The sequence below is a fragment of the Hemitrygon akajei genome, chromosome 12, assembly GCF_048418815.1.
Source record: "Hemitrygon akajei chromosome 12, sHemAka1.3, whole genome shotgun sequence".
NCBI classification, from domain to species: Eukaryota; Metazoa; Chordata; class Chondrichthyes; order Myliobatiformes; family Dasyatidae; genus Hemitrygon; species Hemitrygon akajei.
Genome location: NC_133135.1, coordinates 98,726,390 through 98,744,483, shown reverse-complemented (window position 1 = coordinate 98,744,483; position 18,094 = coordinate 98,726,390). Strand labels below are relative to the sequence as shown.

General features: G+C 45.2%; 1 long non-coding RNA gene across 1 annotated transcript in view; it reads right to left on the bottom strand.

Moving 5' to 3' along the window:
* LOC140737315 (uncharacterized) overlaps positions 1-18,094 on the bottom strand; it is a 41,693-nt gene that overhangs the window by 8,366 nt on the left and 15,233 nt on the right. The window lies entirely within an intron of this gene.

The following is an 18,094-nucleotide window of genomic DNA, read 5'->3' as shown; positions in this document are numbered from 1 at the left end:
TACGTGACTGTCAGAATAAAAAAGTAAAGATAACAGGTTTAGGGAACCTTGGTTTTCAAGAGATATTGAGGCCCTGGTTATGAGAAAAAGAGGTGCTTTGCAGGTATAGGCAGGTAGGAACAAATGAGGTACTTGAGTACAAGAAATGAAGGAGAACAATGAAGAAGGCCATCAGGCGGGCTAAAAGAAGGCATGAGGGAGCTCCAGCAGACAAGGTAAAGGAGAACTTTAAGGGAGTCTACAGCTACATTAAGAGCAAAAGGATTGCAAGGGACAAAATTAGTCTTCTGGAAGATCAGAATGATAATCCATGTGTAGAGCCAAAAGAGATGGGGGAGATCTTAAATGGATTATTTGCATCTGTATTTATTTGGGAGATGGACATGGTCTATAGAAGTAAGGCAAAGCAGCAGAGAAGTCATGGACCCTATAGCGATTACAGAGGAGAAGATGTTTGCTGTCTTGAGGCAAATTAAGGTGGATAAATCCTCTGGGCCCGACTGGGTGTCCCCTCGGACCCTGTGGAGGTAAGTGCTGAAATTGCAGGAGCCCTAGCAGAAATATTTAGATAATCCTTCGTGACAGGTGAGGTTCCTGGAGGCCATAGCTGGACCTCTTGTATGTTCCTGAGATACCAGACCTATCTGGCCCTGAACAGATTGCAGATCTCTTGGTTCATCTAGGGCTTCTAGTTAGGGAAGACTGAATGATCTTGTGGGGACATTCTTGTCCACAATTATCTTTATAATGTCCATGACAACCGTGACATATTCTTTCAGATCTTCAGATCTTGAACATGGCCTAGTCTACTAACTTGAAGAAATCCCGTCACCAGTCCTCTGCCTCCAGCGACCACCTGTTTGTTGTGGTTACAATTGGTGCCTTGCTTTTTAGCCTCTGCTTGTATGTAGGTAGGAAGAGCAAAGCCAAATGATCAGATTTGCTAAAATGTGGTGAAGGAATGAAATAGTAGGCATTGTTGATTGTACTGTAGCAGTAGTTGAGTGTGCTGTGTTCCTTTGTGATGTGCTAAAGATAACCAAGTCAATATTGAATCAATGAGGAAGCAGGGAGTCTGCAGAAGCACTTGGACAAGTTGATAAGGTTGTTAAGAAGGCACATGGATGATAGAGTAATGTTGGAATATGTAGGAGGGAAGTGTTAGAATGATTTTAGAGTAACTTAAGATGTTGGCACAACACAGTGGGCCAAATGTCATGTACTGTGATTCTGTATTCTATAACACTGTCTGTTTTCAAACAGCTTTAGAGGAACTTTGATCCATGTGTAGCCCATTCTCGTGCTAACCTGAAAGCCTTTTTTATGGTAAACTGCTTCTGAAATTAGCTCATAGTTTAACATATCTAGAAACTTTTGAGACTAATGTCCTGGTTGTGTTGGAGGTGAGCATAAAGTTAGGTCCCATCAGTATCTGTTCTACCAGTATCATTACATGCCCTGAGAGTGTTCAGTTGGGCGTAAAATTTTGCTGTGGTCTAACCCTTGCTGTAACTGTCCATACTTGATTTAAATGTTGTCAAAGGTGCAAAACTGTATATGTGGCCTGTGTGAGAAGTACTTTACAGGACAGAGGGAGCACCACTCTTACATTAAAAATATGAGGACATAATGCCCTTGGGAGAACTAATAAAGTATACAATAATAGTAGGGTGCAAAGGAGCACTGAGGAGCAGAGGGACCTTGGTGTGCAAGTCCAAGGATCACCGAAGGTTGAAAGTTCAAAGTTTATTATCGAAGTATGTAAATGAAAACATACACTACGAAATTCATTTTCTTGCAGGCATTCACAGGAACAAAGAATACAAGAAAATCAATGAAAATAACACAAAGACCAACAAACAACTAATTATATTAATAATGAATAAATAAACAAGGTACAGAGTTATAGAGTCTTTGAAATCAATTCCATAGGTTGTGGGATCTGTCGAGGCGAGTAAAGTTATCCATGTTCATTCAGAAGCCTGATGACTGAAGGGTAATAAATGTTCCTGAACCTGGTGGTGTGGGGCCTTCTTCCTGATGGCAGCAGCAGCAAGAAGAGAGCATGTCCTGGATGATGGACACTGCTTCCTTCTGACAATGCTCCTTGTAGATGTGTTCAATGGTGGGGAGGGCTTTTCCTGTGATGGACTGGCTGTATCCACTATTTTTTGCAGGTCTTTCTCTTCCTCAGCATTAGTGTTTCTAGACCAGGCCATATAGCAACTATTTGGGATACTCTCCACTGTGCATCTATAGAAGTTTGTCAAAGTTTTAGATGAAATTGTAAATTTGCATAAACATTAAGAAAGTCGAGACACAACCATGAATTCTTTGTAACAGCAGTTACGTGCTGGACCTAGAAAAGATCCTCCAAAATGATTTCCCCTAACCCTAAAGGTACTAACCCTCTCCACCACTGATCCCTTAAAGAGGACTGGCTTATGGACCTTTCTGGGAACTGGAGTGATAGGGCTGAGAATAGGGTAGTTGGTTTACAAACAGAGGCAGTGTGTAGTGAGACAGCCAGCAAGGACAGGCTGATGATGGAGCAAAATTGCAGTTAATGGGATCAGTTGCAATGTGAAAGGTGGACAGAATTGAAAAGGGTGATGAATACGAGACTGAAGGTGTTGTATTTGAATGCAGACAGTATATGGAATAAGGTAGATGAACTTGTAGCTCAGTTACAGATTTGCACACATGACATTGTGGGCATCACTGAATCGTGGCTGAAAGAAGATTATATCTGGGAGCTTAACGTCCAAGGATACACATTGTATTGAAAAGACGGGCAGGTGGGCAGAGGGGGTGGCATGGCTCTGTTAGTTTAAAACAAAATGAAATCACATTCTTAGAAAGAGGTGGCATAGGATTGGAAGGTGTAGAATCATTGTAGGTGTAGCAAAGAAGCTGCAAGGGTAAAAAGACCCTGATGGGAGTTGCATACAGGCCTCTGAACAGTAGTAAAGATGTGGGCTACAAATTACAATGGGGAAACAGAAAATGTATGTCAAAAAGGCAATGTTATGATAATCATAGGGGATTTCAGTGTTCAGGTTGATTGGGTAAATCAGTTTGCTGCTGGATCCCAAGAGGGGGAGTTTGTAGAATGCCTACAATATGGCTTTTTAGAGCAGCTTGTGGTTGAGCCCACCAAGGGATCAGCTATTCTAGACTGAACCAGAATTGATTAAAGAACTTAAGGTAGAGAAACCCTTAGGGGAAAGTGATCATAACATGATTGAATTCACCCTGAAATTTGAGAAGGAGACACTAAAGTCAGATGTATCAGTATTACAGTGAAGTAAAGAGAATTACAGGGGCATGAGAGAAGAGCTGGCCAAAATTGATCGGAAGGGGACACTAGCAGGGATGATAGAAGAACAGCAATGGCTGGAGTTTCTAGAAGCAATTTGGAAGGCACAAGATAGTTATAAACCTAAGAAAAAGTGTTCTGAAGGCAAGATGACACAACTGGGGCTGACAAGAAGAAGTCAAAGCCAGCAAAAAAGCTAAAGAGAGGGCATATAATAGAGCAAAAATTGATGGGAAGTTAGAGGATTGGGAAGCTTTTAAAGACCAACAGAAGGCAACTAAAAAAGCAATAAAGAAGGAGAAGATGGAATATGACAGTAGGCTAGCCAATAATATTAAATAGGATACCAAAAGTTTCTTCAGATACATTTTCAATAGGAGATAATGGACCGCTGAAAAAAGATGCTGAAGTGGTAGTAATGGGTGGCAAGGAAATAGTGGATGAATTGAATAAGAATTTTGCATCAGTATTTATTGTAGAAGACATTAGTAGTATGCCAGAAGTTTAAGAGTGTCGGGGGACAGAAGTGAGATATACCACCCAGCCATCCCAAAATTTATTCCTACAATTTACAATGACCAACTAACCTATCAATTGGTACGCCTTTGGACTGTGGGAGAAAACTGCAGCACCCAGAGGAAATCCACAAGGTCACAAGGCAAACGTGCAAACTCCTTAAAGGCAGTGGCGGGAATTAAAATTGGGTCGCTGGTACTGTATAGCTTTGTGCTGACCACCGATACCATGCCACCTGTTTAATTAAAGGAAAATCCTGCCTGACAAATCTGGTGAAATTCTTTGAAGAAGTAAAAAGCAGGATAGGCAAAGAAGAATCAGTAGATGTTGTGTACTTGGATTTTCAGTAGGCCTTTCACAAGGTGCCAGACATGAGGCTGCTTAACAAGAACCCATGGTATTATAGGAAATATACTAGCATGGATAGAGTATTGGCTGATTGGCAGGATGCAAAGAATGGGAATAAAGGGTGCCTTTTCTGGTTGATTGCCGGTGACTAGTGGTTTTCCACAGGGGACTGTCTTTGGACTGATCCTTTTTACATTATATATCAATAATTTGGATGAAGGAATTGATGGCTTTATGGCCAAACTTGTGGATGATACAAAGATGGGTGGAGGATCAGGTAGTGTTGAGGAAGCAGAGAGGCTACAGGAGGACTTAAACAGATTTGGAGAATGTGCTAAGAAGTGGCAGATGTAATTCAGGGTCAGGAAGTGTATGGCCATTGTATGCACATTGGCAGAAGAAATAAGAGCTAGACTATTTTCTAAATGGTGAAAAAATTCAAAAATCTGAAGCACAAAGGGACTTGGGAAACCTCATGCAGGATTCCCTAAAGGTTAATTTGCAGGTGGAGTCAGTGGTGAGGAAGGAAAATGCAATGTTAGCATTCAGGTCAAGAGGATTACAATAAAGGCAAGGATGTAACTTTGAGGCTTTTTAGGGCCTGGTGACACCTTAGTTGTAGTAGTGTGAACAGTTGTGGGCCCATATCTAAGAAAGGAGAGGTTTCAAAGGAGGTTCACGAAAATAATTCCGGGATTGATAGGGTTATCAAGGGATGGGTGAGGGGACAGTAGATGTCTCTCCCTTCACCCTTTCCTTCATCCCCTCACCATCACCTCCCCGTCCCATTAGCTCAAACTCCTCACCTCTTTGCCCTCTCCTTTCCCTGCCTTATATCTCCCTCCCTACCACTCTCCGCCCATCCTTCTCCATCCACCATCTACCCCTCACCATCCAACCCTACCTTCCTCATATCTTTATACCTTCTGCATGGAGGCCAGTGACCAGCGGTGTGCCTCAGAGATCTGTTCTGGGACCACTACTCTATGTGATTTTTATAAATGACCTGGATGAGGAAGTGGAGGGATGGGTTAGTAAGTTTGCTGATGACACAAAGGTTGGGGGTGTTGTGGATAGTGTGGAGGGCTGTCAGAGGTTATAGCGGGACATTGATAGGATGCAAAACTCTGCTGAGAAGTGGCAGATGGAGTTCAACCCAGTTAAGTGCGAAGTTGTTCATTTTGGCAGGTCAAATATGATGCCAGAATATAGTATCAATGGTAAGACTCTTGGCATTGTGCAAGATAAGAGGGATCTTGGGGTCTGAGTCTATAGGACAAAGCTGCTACGTAGGTTGACTCTGTGGTTAAGAAGGCATTAATGACAGGCATTGATCATGTGGATAGTCAGAGGCTTTTTCCCAGGGCTGAAATGGTTAGCACGAGAGGGCACTGTTTTAAGAGGTGCTTGGAAGTAGGTACAGAGGAGATGTCAGGGGTAAGTTTTTTACACAGAGAGTGGTGAGTGCATGGAATGGGCTGCTGGAGGTGGACACGATAGGATCTGTTAAGAGACTCCTGGATGGCTACATGGAGCTTAGAAAAATAGAGGGGTTAGGGTAAGGCTAGGCTAGGTAGTTCTAAGGTAAGGGCATGTTCGGCACAGCTTTGTGGGCCGAAGGGCCTGTATTGTGCTGTAGGTTTTCTATCTTTCTTTCCTTCTATCATATGAGGAGCGTTTGATGGCTCTGGGCCTGTTGTCACTGCGATTCAGGAGACCGAGGGGGAATGTCATCTAAATCTATTGAATCTTGAAAGGCCTTGATAAGAGTCAATGTGGAGAGGATGTTTCCTATGGTTGGGGAGTCTAAGACCAGAGGACACAGACTTGAAATAGAGGGACATCCATTTAGATTGGAGGTGAAGAGGAATTTCTTCAGCCAGAGAGGTGGATCTCTGGATTTGTTGCCACAGACAGCTGTGGAGACCAAGTGATTGAGTATATTTAAGGCAGAGGTTGATGGGCTCTTCATTAGTCAGGTCATGATGAGCTATAGGGAGAAGGCAGGAGATTAGCACTGAGAGGGAAATGGAGCAGCCTTGGTGAAATGGTGGAATAGGCTTGATGGACCAAATGGTTTGATTTTGTTTCTACTGTATAACTTATGGTCTTCCTCCTGTAGTCAATAACTCTACAAATACATGGTTCCCTGAAAGTGGGGTCACAGGTAGATATAGAGCAGTGAAGAGGGCTTTTTGTACACTGGCCTTTCAATCAGGGTGATGAGTATTGAAGTTGGAATGTTATGACACAGTTGAACAAGACATTGGTGAGGCCGTCTTTGAAACGTCGTTCAGTTTTGGTCATCCTGCTACAGGACAGTTGCCACTAAGCAGAAGAGAGTGCAGAGGATATTTATTAATATTTAGCCAAGACTTGAGGGTCAGAATAATGGAGAGAAACTGAGCGGGTTGGGACTGTATTCACTGGAGGTTGAAGGATAATCTTAGCAGTGTACAAAATCATGATGGGTATAGATTGGGTGAATGCACGTTCTTTTCCAAAGGGTGGGGAATCAATAAGTTGACGACATGGGTTTAGGATGACGACATGGGTTTAGATGCATAACAGAGAGCTGAGGGCAAATTTTACAACTGGAGTATGAAATGGGGAATGAGCTGCCAGTTGAAGTAGCTGAGGCAGATATATTAACAATATGGAGAAGAAATGTTTAGAGGGAAATAGGCTAAACATGGGTAACTGGGACTAGCTTAGGTAAAAACATTGATTGGTGTGGACCAGTTGGGCTGAAGGGATTGTGTCCATGCTGTATAACAGAGAGGTGGTAACTATACTTTCATTAGCATGCAAGATAAGAATAGCGAGGTTGGGGTACAACTTTACAAAACATTGGTTAGGCCATGGGGAAGTACTGGCTACAGATGTATGAAGGATGTGATTGTATTGAAGAGGGTGCAGGGGAGATGCACAAAGATCTTGTCTGGGATAGAATACTTCAGCTCTGAGGAGTGACCCCAGAGGCTGGTCTGTTTCCTTTGGAGTGGATGAGGCCAAGAGGGACCAAATAGAAGTGTATAAAATTGAGGAGCATTGATAAGGTGGGTAGTGGGAAATTTACCCCCCACCCCCTCCCCAGCAGTGTGGCTAAAACTAAAGGACTTGGGTCAAGCTGAAGAAGTTTGAAGGGGATCTGAGGAAGAACTTTTTATTCCAAATGGCAGATGGAATCAGAAGAGCACTGATTGAATCAGTGACGCAGACATTTAATGGCTACTGAAACAAGCACTTCAAGGATATGGATCAGTACTGGTTAATGAGATTAGTGTTGATGGGTACCATGATGGTTAGTGTTGACTTGATGGGCCAAAGCGTCTGTGTCTTGCTGTCTCATGGGACTGCTTTGTGGAATACTGTTTATCCAGATCCATGAGGATCCAGACTGGGAGGACCATCCTCTCACCATCAGATGGCAGAATGCACTGCCATGACAGGGCTGGACGGCAGACACTGTCAAGGAAGTGGAAAGACTAAGGGAGCAAAGAAGAGAAAAATCGCAGATGCTAGAAATCTGAGCAACACACAAAATGCTGGAGGAACTCAGCAGGCCAGGCAGCATCTAGGAAAAGAGTACAGTCGAAGTTTCGGGCCGAGACCCTTCGGCAGGACTGGAGAAATAAAGCTGAGGTGTAGATTTAAAAGGTGACGGGAGAGAAACAGAAAGTGATAGGTGAACCCTGGAGGGGGAGGGATGAAGTAAATTGTTGGAAAGTTGAATGGTGATAGAGATACAGGGCTGGAGAAGTGGGGGTCTGATAGAGGACAGATGGTCATGGAAGAAAAAAAGTGAGAGGAGCACTAGAGGGCTGCGATGAGTGGGCAAGGAGATAAGGTGAGAGACAGAAAAGGGAATGGGGAACAGTGAAAGGAGGGACATCATCGGAAGTTTGAGAAATCGATGTTCATGGGAGGCTACCCAGACGGAATATAAGGCAATGTTCCTCCAACCTAAGTGTGGCCTCATCATGACAGTGGAGGAGGCCAGGGATAGACGTATCGGAATGGGATGTGGAATTAAAATGGGTGGCCACTGAACAATCCCGCTTCTTCTGGCGGTCAGAGTGTAGGTGCTTGGCAAACCAGTCTCCCAATCTAAGTCGGGTCTCACCGATATACAGGAGGCCACACTGGGAGTACTGGACACAGCATATGACCCCAACAGACTCACAGGTGAAGTGTCGCCTCACCTGGAAGGACTGTTTGGAGCCCTAAATGGTAGTGAGGGAGGAAGTGTAGGGGCAGGTATAGTACTTGTTCTGCTTGCAAGGATAAATGCTAGTGGGGAGGAATGAATGGACAAGGGAGTTGCGTAGAGAGTGATTCCTGCAGAAAGTGTGGTGGGGAGGGAAAGACAAGCTTGGGGGTGGGATCCCTATGACTATGGGAGCAGCCTGGACAGGAAGGACCTCCATATGGTCACAGTGATACAGAATATGAAAAGGTCCTTTGCCCCATGAGTCTACACTGACCATCAATCGCCAGTCCACACAGCTTTGGGAGCAGGTAGGAAACAAGAGGAAAATTCCTACGGTCATAGGAAGAACAGCCTCCATACAAACTGCACTCAGGTCAGGATTGAACCCAGATGTTTGGTGCTGTGAGGCAACAGCCAAGTTTCTGGCCTGAATCTGATAAGCATTCCCATTCCAGTGGGGTGGGAGGTGGGTTGGGATAAGATTGCTCCACACCATAGAGCCCCTCAACACGCACTTTGATGGGACCAGCAGAGGCTTTCCCATGGGTTATGATGGTGTGTGGCTCACTCCCCTACGCACACCACCTGCTTGACCGGTCAACCTGACAGACAGAGTCCTCTGCTGGTAAAGGAATAGAGACACTCTCACTCAAGGTGACCACGTCCCCGACTCTGAACATGTTCCAGTTAAAGATGGGCAACTCCCCCTGGAGCAGCTCATTGATGAGAGGTGTGTGGCAACTTCAAGACAGTGCCCAGTCGGGAAAGGATACCAACAAAGAGGATACTTTATGGATGGGTCAAAAGTAGAGTCATGACCCAGGTACAGATGGACACCAATAACTGACTGCTTTCCTCAGTTAGGACACCCTGAATAGTGGAACACCCTGATGTTCCCTCTTGTTCAGGCAGAAGTCCAGGAGCACAAAGTCATCAGAAAGTTACAGAAACAGAACAGGGTGCCTGGCGGATAGTGTGGTGCTATTGCAGCTCAGGGTGCTGGAGTTTGGAGTTCAGAGTTCAACCCTGGTGTCCTCTGTAGATCCTGCCTGTGAAATGTGTGAGTGTTTCTCCAGGTGCTCCTGTTTCCTCCCACAGTTCAAAGGTGTACTGGGTAGGGTAACTGATCATTGTACATTGTCCCGTGATAAGGTTAGGGTCAAATCATGGTTGTTGGGGTTTGCTGGGTGGTGCATCTTGAAGGGTGGAAGGGCCAATTCCGCAACGTGACACTAAGTAAAAATAAAACCAAGACAGACCCTTCATCCCATTTTGTCCATGCTGACCAAATTGCCTACCTGAGGGGTAGATTACAGGAAATGTTTTCCCTTAGAGACAAACTAAACCAGTGGACATAGATTTAGGGTAAGAGATTTAGAGGGAATGTGAAGTTCACCCAGACAGTGCTGAGCACCTGCAACATCATCAGTAATGTTCAGACATGGCAGCTCAGGCAGGGATTCCAGTTGTAGGTTTGAGATGAGAAATACTCTGATCCTAAGCACAACACAAGTGGCGTCATCTCCCTTTATAGTTGGTATCTTGTCCTTACTGCCTACGCTTGGAGGAGGAAGATGAACACACATATGGTTTGCCAGTGTATGTCTCCTGTGCAACCAGGGCTCTGCCTGCCCCACCTGGTGTGAGCAAAGCTCCTCAACTGTGTTAAAAGGCAGAGGTGACACCTTGTAACTTCACCAACCAGCTGCTGAAGGATGAGTGACTTCCATTGACTCCAGATTGACCAGAGAAAGAAGCAGGGATGCTTGTCTTCAAGACTGTGGTGGTTGTCGACATACTTGTTTCTTCTGCCAGGAGAAAGGCAGGGCTCAGGCACCTTGAGGGAGAGGTGTAAGAGAAAACCTCTTCAGCTTTAAGAAACTATCATCTGGTTACCTTTTCCAGACAGTCGGTTTTCAAGTCGCATTTCTCCTGGTCACGAGTAACTTCTTGGGTCTTTATGCACACTTAAGACTTGTGAGCTAGTCAGGGTTGCACAACATCTGGCCAGCTGTATTCCACCTGTGTGGCGTGTACCTGTGTCATTCCTGTGAAGATGGTGGGTTTGACTGTATGAAGGATGTGCAAATGAAGAGAGAAAATTGAGCCAATGTCACAGATGGATGGGTATTGAATTGACTTTATTTCTTACATCCTTCACATACACGAAGAGTAAAAATCTTTATGTTACATCCCCCATCTAAATGTGAAATCATAGTACTTTATGATAAATAGAACAGTCGATGTAATATTGAGTACACACAAATCAGCGTGAGTTAATCATTCTGATGGCCTGGTGGAAGAAGCTGTCCCTGGCTTGTCCTGTTGGTGCTGGCTTTTATGCTGCAGTACCGTTTCCTGAATGGTAACAGCTGGACTCGGGTCCCCAATGATCCTACAGGCTCTTTATACACACCTGTCCTTGCAGATGTCCTGAATCATGGGAAATTCACAACTACAGATGCGCTGGGCTGTCCACACCGTTCTCTGCCGAGTCCTGTGATTAAGGGAGGTACAGCTCCCATACCAGGCAGTGATACAGCAGCCAGTCAGGATGCTCTCAATTGTGCCCCTGTAGGAAGTTCTTAGGATTTGGGGGCCCATACCAAACTTCCTCTGCTGTTTGGTGTGTACAGACTATGTGAGGTCCTTGGTGATGTGGATGCCAAGGAGCTTAAAGCTGTTTACCCTCTCAACCCCAGATCCATTGATGTCAATGGGGGTTAGCCCATCTCTATTCCTCCTGTAATCCCAGAACCAGCTCCTTTGTTTTTGTGACATTGAGGAAGAGGTTGTTTTCTTGACACCACTGTGTCAGAGAGATGACTTCTTCTCTGTAGGCCACCTCGTTACTGTTTGAGATTAGGCCAATCAATGTAGTGTCGTCAACAAAATTGATTAGCAGATTAGAGCTGTGGGTGGCGACACAGTCATGGGTATACAGGGAGTAAAGGAGAGTACTCAATATACAACCCTGATGGGCTCCTGTATTGAGAGTCAGAGGAGTGGAGGTGAGAGAGCCCACTCTTACCCCCTGACGGCGACCTGACAGGAAGTCCAGGATCCAGCTGCACAAGGCAGGGTCAAGGCCAAGGTCTCTGAGCTTCCTGTCGAGGTTGGATAGAACTACGGTGCTGAATGCTGAACTGTAGTCCAAGAACAGCATTCTCACATAAGCATCCTTCTTCTCCAGATGTGTAAGGACGGTATGTAGAGCAGTGGCTATTGTGTCGTCTGTCGATTGGTAGGTGAATTGCAGGGGGTCCTGTTTGGGTGGTAGCAAGTTGCAGGTGTAATCCTGACCAGCCTGTCAAAGCATTTGCTTATTATTGAGGTGAGTGCGACAGGACGCCAGTTATTTAGGCATGTTACCTTGGTCTTTTTTGGTACAGGGACAATAGTGGATAATTTGAAGCAGGAGGGCACTCTACACTGGGAGAGGGAGAGATTAAAACTGTCAGTAAACACACCTTCCAGTTGTGCTGCACACATCCTGAGAACTCGCCCTGGGATGCCGTCCGGTCCCGCAGCCTTGCGACTGTCCACTCATTGGAAACCTCTGCATGCCTCAGATGACCAGGTTGCAGGTTGTAGTGGTGGCTTTCCTCGGAGGCTCAGAGTTAGCGACATCGAACCGAGCGTAAAAGCCATTGAGCTCATCTGGGAGAGAGGCCACGATGTTGGCGGCACCACAACGTTTGGTTTTGAAGTCTGCAATGGTATGCAACCTCACCATAAGTCACGTGTGCTATTCATTGTAAATCTTGACTCAATCTTGTTCCTGTATTGTTGTTTCGCAGCCTTGATAGCTTTGCGCAGGTCATAGCTGCTTTTCTTGAGCTCTAGCTCATCGCCAGCGATGTAAGCTCGATGTCACACTGTAAGTGCTGCTTGCACAGAACTATTGATCCAGGGTTTCTGGTTCGGAAAGACCCTGACCAAGTTCTGGCGGACAATATCATTGATGCACTTTGGGACAAAGCACGTGACTCCATCAGTGAACTTGGAGACATTGTGGCGACCCACTTCCCCGCGCACTCGAACCGGCTCACAAAGCGGCGCGCACCAGCATTGAGGCAGGTCCCAAAGAGGGCGCCAAGCCTGCTTCACCAGCAAGAGGAAAAGCCCGCGCGCGGGACGGGACTGTGAATACGCGCCCCTTACAGCATTCCCGCCCGGGGAGGGCGGGATCAGGAAGGCTTTAAAGTGAGGCCGTGAAGTTTGAATAAACCTCTTTTGTAACTGCAGCTCACCAACTCCGTGTCGTTATTGCAGCGCTGCATGTAGCACACCGCTACAACATCCTCATCATGAAAGACATTCCAGTCAACGTCATTGAAGCAGTCCTGCAGCATGGAGACCAATCGGCTGGACCAATGGTGAACAGATTTAACTATGGCCACCTATTGTTTCAGCTTCTGCTTGTACGTTGGCAGAAGCAGGATCGAAGAGTGATCTGATTTTCCAAAAGCTGGGTGAAGGAGAGCTTTATAAGCATTGTGGAAGGGAGCATAACAGTGGTCAAGTATCTTATCTCTATGAGTGCTCACCTGGATGTGCTGACAAAACTTCGGAGACGCTCGATTAAAGTCACCGGCGAAGATGAAGGCAGCCTCTGGGTGTGCAGTCTCCAGTGTGTTGATGGTCTCAAACAGTTTCTTGCGAGCCGGGTCAGTATCAGCCTGCGGCGGAATGTACACCACTGTGATGGTAACAGCCGTGAACTCCCTAGGCAGCCAGTAGGGTCTGCACAGAAGCACCAGGTAATCCAGGTCTGGGGAGCAAAAGGAGTTGAGTGCATGCACGTTCTGGGGGGTCGTGCCAAGCATTGTTGACCATGAAGCATACCTCTCCTCTACTCTTCCCAGAGAGGTTTTTCAACCTGTCTGCCTGGAACAAGGAGGACCCAGAGGGCTCGATGGCATGATCCGCTATCTCCTCCATCAGCCAGGTCTCCACGAAGCACAAAACGTTACATTCCTTTGTTTCCCGCTGATAGGAGATTCAAGTTCTCAGTTCAAAAAGCTTGTTATCCAGGGACTGAACGTCAGCCAGTAGTATGCTAGTGAATGGCGGCCGATTTGCACGATGTCTCTGCCTCAGCAGGACGCCGGCCCTTCTCCCTTGCTCTGGCACTTCTTCCGAGGTAGTGTCTCCCATGGATCATGCAAGCAGAGGTTCCCAGTGTAGGAAAGGCGGCACATAGTGAGTAAATGCCATCTTTCCGATGTTCAGAAGGGTCAGTCTATTGTATCTGATGTGACTATCAGCTACTTGAACAGAAAATGCTAAGAAAATCGTAGAAATTAGTAGATTTGGAACGGAGCTCACAACACAGCTGCTGTACATGGCACCATCTTGATCTTGTCAGATGTGAACAAAAAAAGCAAGATACGTGATGTAGTAGAGTTTGAAAATGTCCAGAAAACTACAATGTTATCCATTGGTAGCATTCCTCAAACTTTATTGGCCATTGGTATAAAAGTGTAGGAGGCTACAAATAGATTGGTCTAAATGTGAATGGGAAGGAGAATTAAATAAAGTACACAAAGTTAGAAACCCTGGCAAATCACTGCTTCACCGGAAGACTACTTTGGTTTCAGGATGGTGGGAGGGGAAAAGGTAATGGGACAGGAGCTACATCTCCTGAGGCTGTATGGCCAATTGAAGGGGAGGTAGTAGGTAGCAGTGAAAAAGTGGGCCAGCGAGTCTTGAACAGAATGACCCCTTTGAGAATGGGCAGGAAGATGTGTATGGTGGTGGATCTCATTGAAGGTGGTGGAAATTTTTTAAAAGGATCTGTTAAATGCAAAGTCTGGGTGGATAGTGAGACCCTGATGAAGTCTATATCCATATATATTCCCATATCAGGAAGAGATGGATGAGAAGAGAGTTGCAGTTAATAGATGAGATCTGGTCAAGGGTTTATCATCTTGCAGTCGAGTTACTGTCAAATACATGTACATGCATAGATGAAATGAAAACCTGCAATTATGCACAATTTTTACAAGAAAGAACATAATTAGAACAAATGAAAAGCAAAGTACCTCATGAAAGTCATTATGGTGTTACAATACAGAGGTAGTGATTAGGTTCTTCAACCCAACTAGCTCTCTATCCCTCTGAGAAGGTCTCTGTCTCTATCCCTGTCCTTTCCTTTGTCCAATTCTCTCAGATCCTGAGGTAGGCCTGAAGTAAGCTTGGAGCTCGGGCCTCTCCTCAGTTTCCAGGCAACACGCCTCAAGATGTCTAGTCATCCTCCATGGCTTTCATTTGAATAGTCTCTTCCTCTGCTTGCCAATCTCTGTCCCTTGCTGACAACACCACAGGACAGAGGAAATGGCAGCAAAACAATCTTTGGGCTGCTAAATTGGAATTTGCCGCTCAGAGGTTAGAACATCTGTGAATATACCGTGCCTCCTTGTAGGATGGATCTGCACTTCATTTGAGGTCCAGAAGGGGACCTGGAATTTGGGACTGAATTGTCCCTGTGTCCACCACCTTTTGCCAATATGAAGAGTCATACAGCATGGAAAAGGCCCTTCAGCCCAACTGGCCTACACTAACCAAGCTTCCCATCTAAACTGGTCCCATTTGTCCCCATTTGGCCATATCCCTCTAAACCTTTTCTATCCATGTACTTATCCAAGTGTCCTTAAATGTTGTTAATGCACCTGCCTCAACAACTTCTTTTGGCAGCTAATGTTATATTCTGACCACCTCTAGGTGAAAAGGTTCCTATTTAATCTCTCCTCTCTCACCTTTGAAACTGATGTCCTTTAGTTCTTGATTCCACAACTCTGGGAAAAGACCAAAATTACCCTGCCTATTCCACTCATGGTTTTATCTATCTCTATAAAATCATCCATCTGTCTCCTGCACACCAAGGAATAAAGTCCCAACCTGCTCAAGCCCTCTCCATGTAACAGCCCCTTAAGTCCTGGCAACATCTTTGTAAATTTGTTCTGCATTCTTGACAGTCTGGTGGCATCTTGGCTGTCTCAGGGTGACCGAAACTGAATACAATATTCCAAGTGCAGCCTCACCAACTCAACGTACAATGACAACATAACATCTTAACTTCTATATGCTGAGTTCTAACTGAAGGAGACCAGCACGTCAAAATCCACCTTCACCACCCTGTCTACCTGTAACACCATTTTCAGGGACCTATATGCTTGTACTCCCAGGTCCTCCAGTTCTACAACACTCTTCATGATCCTACAGTTCACTGTGATGAGTTGGCAGTGGAAAGAGAAAATGTATTTGAGGTATTCTACCAGACCAGGAAGAATTAGGGTAATCCCTGACTCCACCCCCACCACACCAGCCCCTTTGTTCAGGTTCAGGTGGGAAAGGTGAAGCTTTCCAGGAATGAAGGGCAGGAATATTGTGCAGTGCTCTCCAATGGGTTCCACTCTTAGCGAGCCTATTCTGAAGGCCAGAGATGCAGCCTAATAAGACTTCAGGAAAATACAGTCTTCCTGTCTAATAGCCTGAAAACCCAACGGCCTCAGCCTTCACACAGGTCTCCATACCCATGTTGGGATGGATAGATCTTTGATATTAGAAAAGATGACAGGCTTCTCCACAGGTGCAACTTCACCATTACAGTCACAAAGCTGTAGGAGAACGTGAAGTGGACATGGATCTACATGCTACACCAACCTCCAGTAGAATCAGCAGCAAAAATACACAGTAAAGGGTTAAGGAGATGAATTGCCAAGGAGGGTGACAATGCTATTATGGTAGACCTTCAGTTGGAGGAGGATTCTGACCCCTTGAAATTCCCTCTGTTTTACTACACTTTAAGGTTAGAACACAGAACAGTACAGCATAGCATAGGTCCTTCAATCCACTACATCAATGCCAATTTAAACTAGCCCCATCTGCCCTCCATCCTCTACCTGTTCATGTGTCTATCTAAATGCTTTGTAAACATTGCTATAGGGAAAAGATTGTGACCATTCCCCTTACCTATACAATGACTTTGACTTTATTTAACTCAGACTCCTGTGCTCCAGTGAGAATTTTCCATTCGATCCAATCTTTCCTTGAACTAAAGGCCTCGATTCCAGGCAGCATCTTGGTGTATCTCTTCTGCACTCTTTCTACCACTATTGGATTCTTCCTTGCTTTCCATGAAATTCTGAGATAGATTTCATCAGCTCCTGGGGATTTCTACACCTTAGTGTATGTCATTTTTCCTAACCTTCCTCTTTCCTGATACATATTCCTGACTATCAGCTACAGTAGGGCATACTGTATACAGTAAGTAGGGTGTCAGAGAATGGTGAATGGAGGCACCTTGGTATTCAAGTCCATACTTCTCTAAAATTGGCAACACAGGTGGATATGGTAGTGAAGAAGGCAAATGGCATAGTCCAGTGCAGAGAATAGAAGATTTGGGACATGAAGCACTGGGTCGATGCTTTTTTTTGATATCATGTACAGTTCTGGTCACACTGTAGGAAGGGTGTGGTCGCGGTGGAGGAGGTGCAGAGGAGATTCACCAGGATTGGACCAGAGAGAAATTTATAAAATTATCAGAGGCATAGGGTAGACAGTTAGGGACATTTTTTCCAGGATAGGGGTGATGTAAGACAAAAGGACATAGGTGAGAGGAAGAGGATTTAAAGAATCTTAAGCTTAATATTTTCACATAGTGTTGGAATCAGCCTGAGGAGGAGGTGGACATTCTCCCAACATTTAAGAGGCATCTACTGTAGATCTGCATTTGAATTGCTAAGGCATAGAAGGCTATGAACCTAATGAGGGTAAAGAGCAATTGAATTGATGCATACACGGGTCGGTGTGGATATCTTGAGATGTTCTCTGCTGTACAGCACTGACTCCATAAGCATGTTACAAAAACTATTTCCTCTGTGCCTTTTCCTAAACCTATGCTATCTCGTAAACATTTCTGCCATAGAGAAAAGTATGCTTTTATCTAACCTATCTGTGCACCCCATTATTTTGTCTACCTCGATCAGATCCCTTCTGAGCCCCCTACCTACCTTGGGCTGCTGGATGGAATGCAACAGTTTCGATGCCTATCACATGACTTCTGTAACAGTATAGAGTGACCTATTCCTTAAATTGCAGTAGTTCGCACTTCCAGGCCTTGGATGTTTTACCAGTATCCGGCCAAAACAAGAGTTGTACATGCCCATGAGAGAGGGAGATATTAGGATGTTCAGAAGCCGTTAAATGATGAGGTGAACCACATGGTTAAACGGTCTGTTTCCATACTGCAAATTTGATGTTGTTCAGTGCAGCCCAAATGCAGACCACTGGAACACTTGAAATGGCAACAAAAATAAGTGCTTAACTTTAAATGCTGTAGGTCCACCGCAGAGGGTAAACCTGTTGACAGATCTTCACACCATACCTGCCAGGTGAGTATTGAACAAGTATTTCAGCCAGTGTCCACTCTGCAATATAACTGCACGAGGGATGTTTTCTGATTGAATTGTTGTGTCTGTCCTGGGCAGTGCAGATGGAGATTTACTCTTTCCCTACTGCATGCAGTGCTTGCCCTGGGAATCATTGATGGGATGGTGCTAGTGAGCAATTCTATATTTGCCCTGTGTTGGCTCTGCCCTGGAAGGTTAAATGGAGCAATTCCGCTGACAGTCTACTTGAACTAACTTCTCATGAACGACGGATGGTTAGTATTGGCCACCACGTGCTAAACT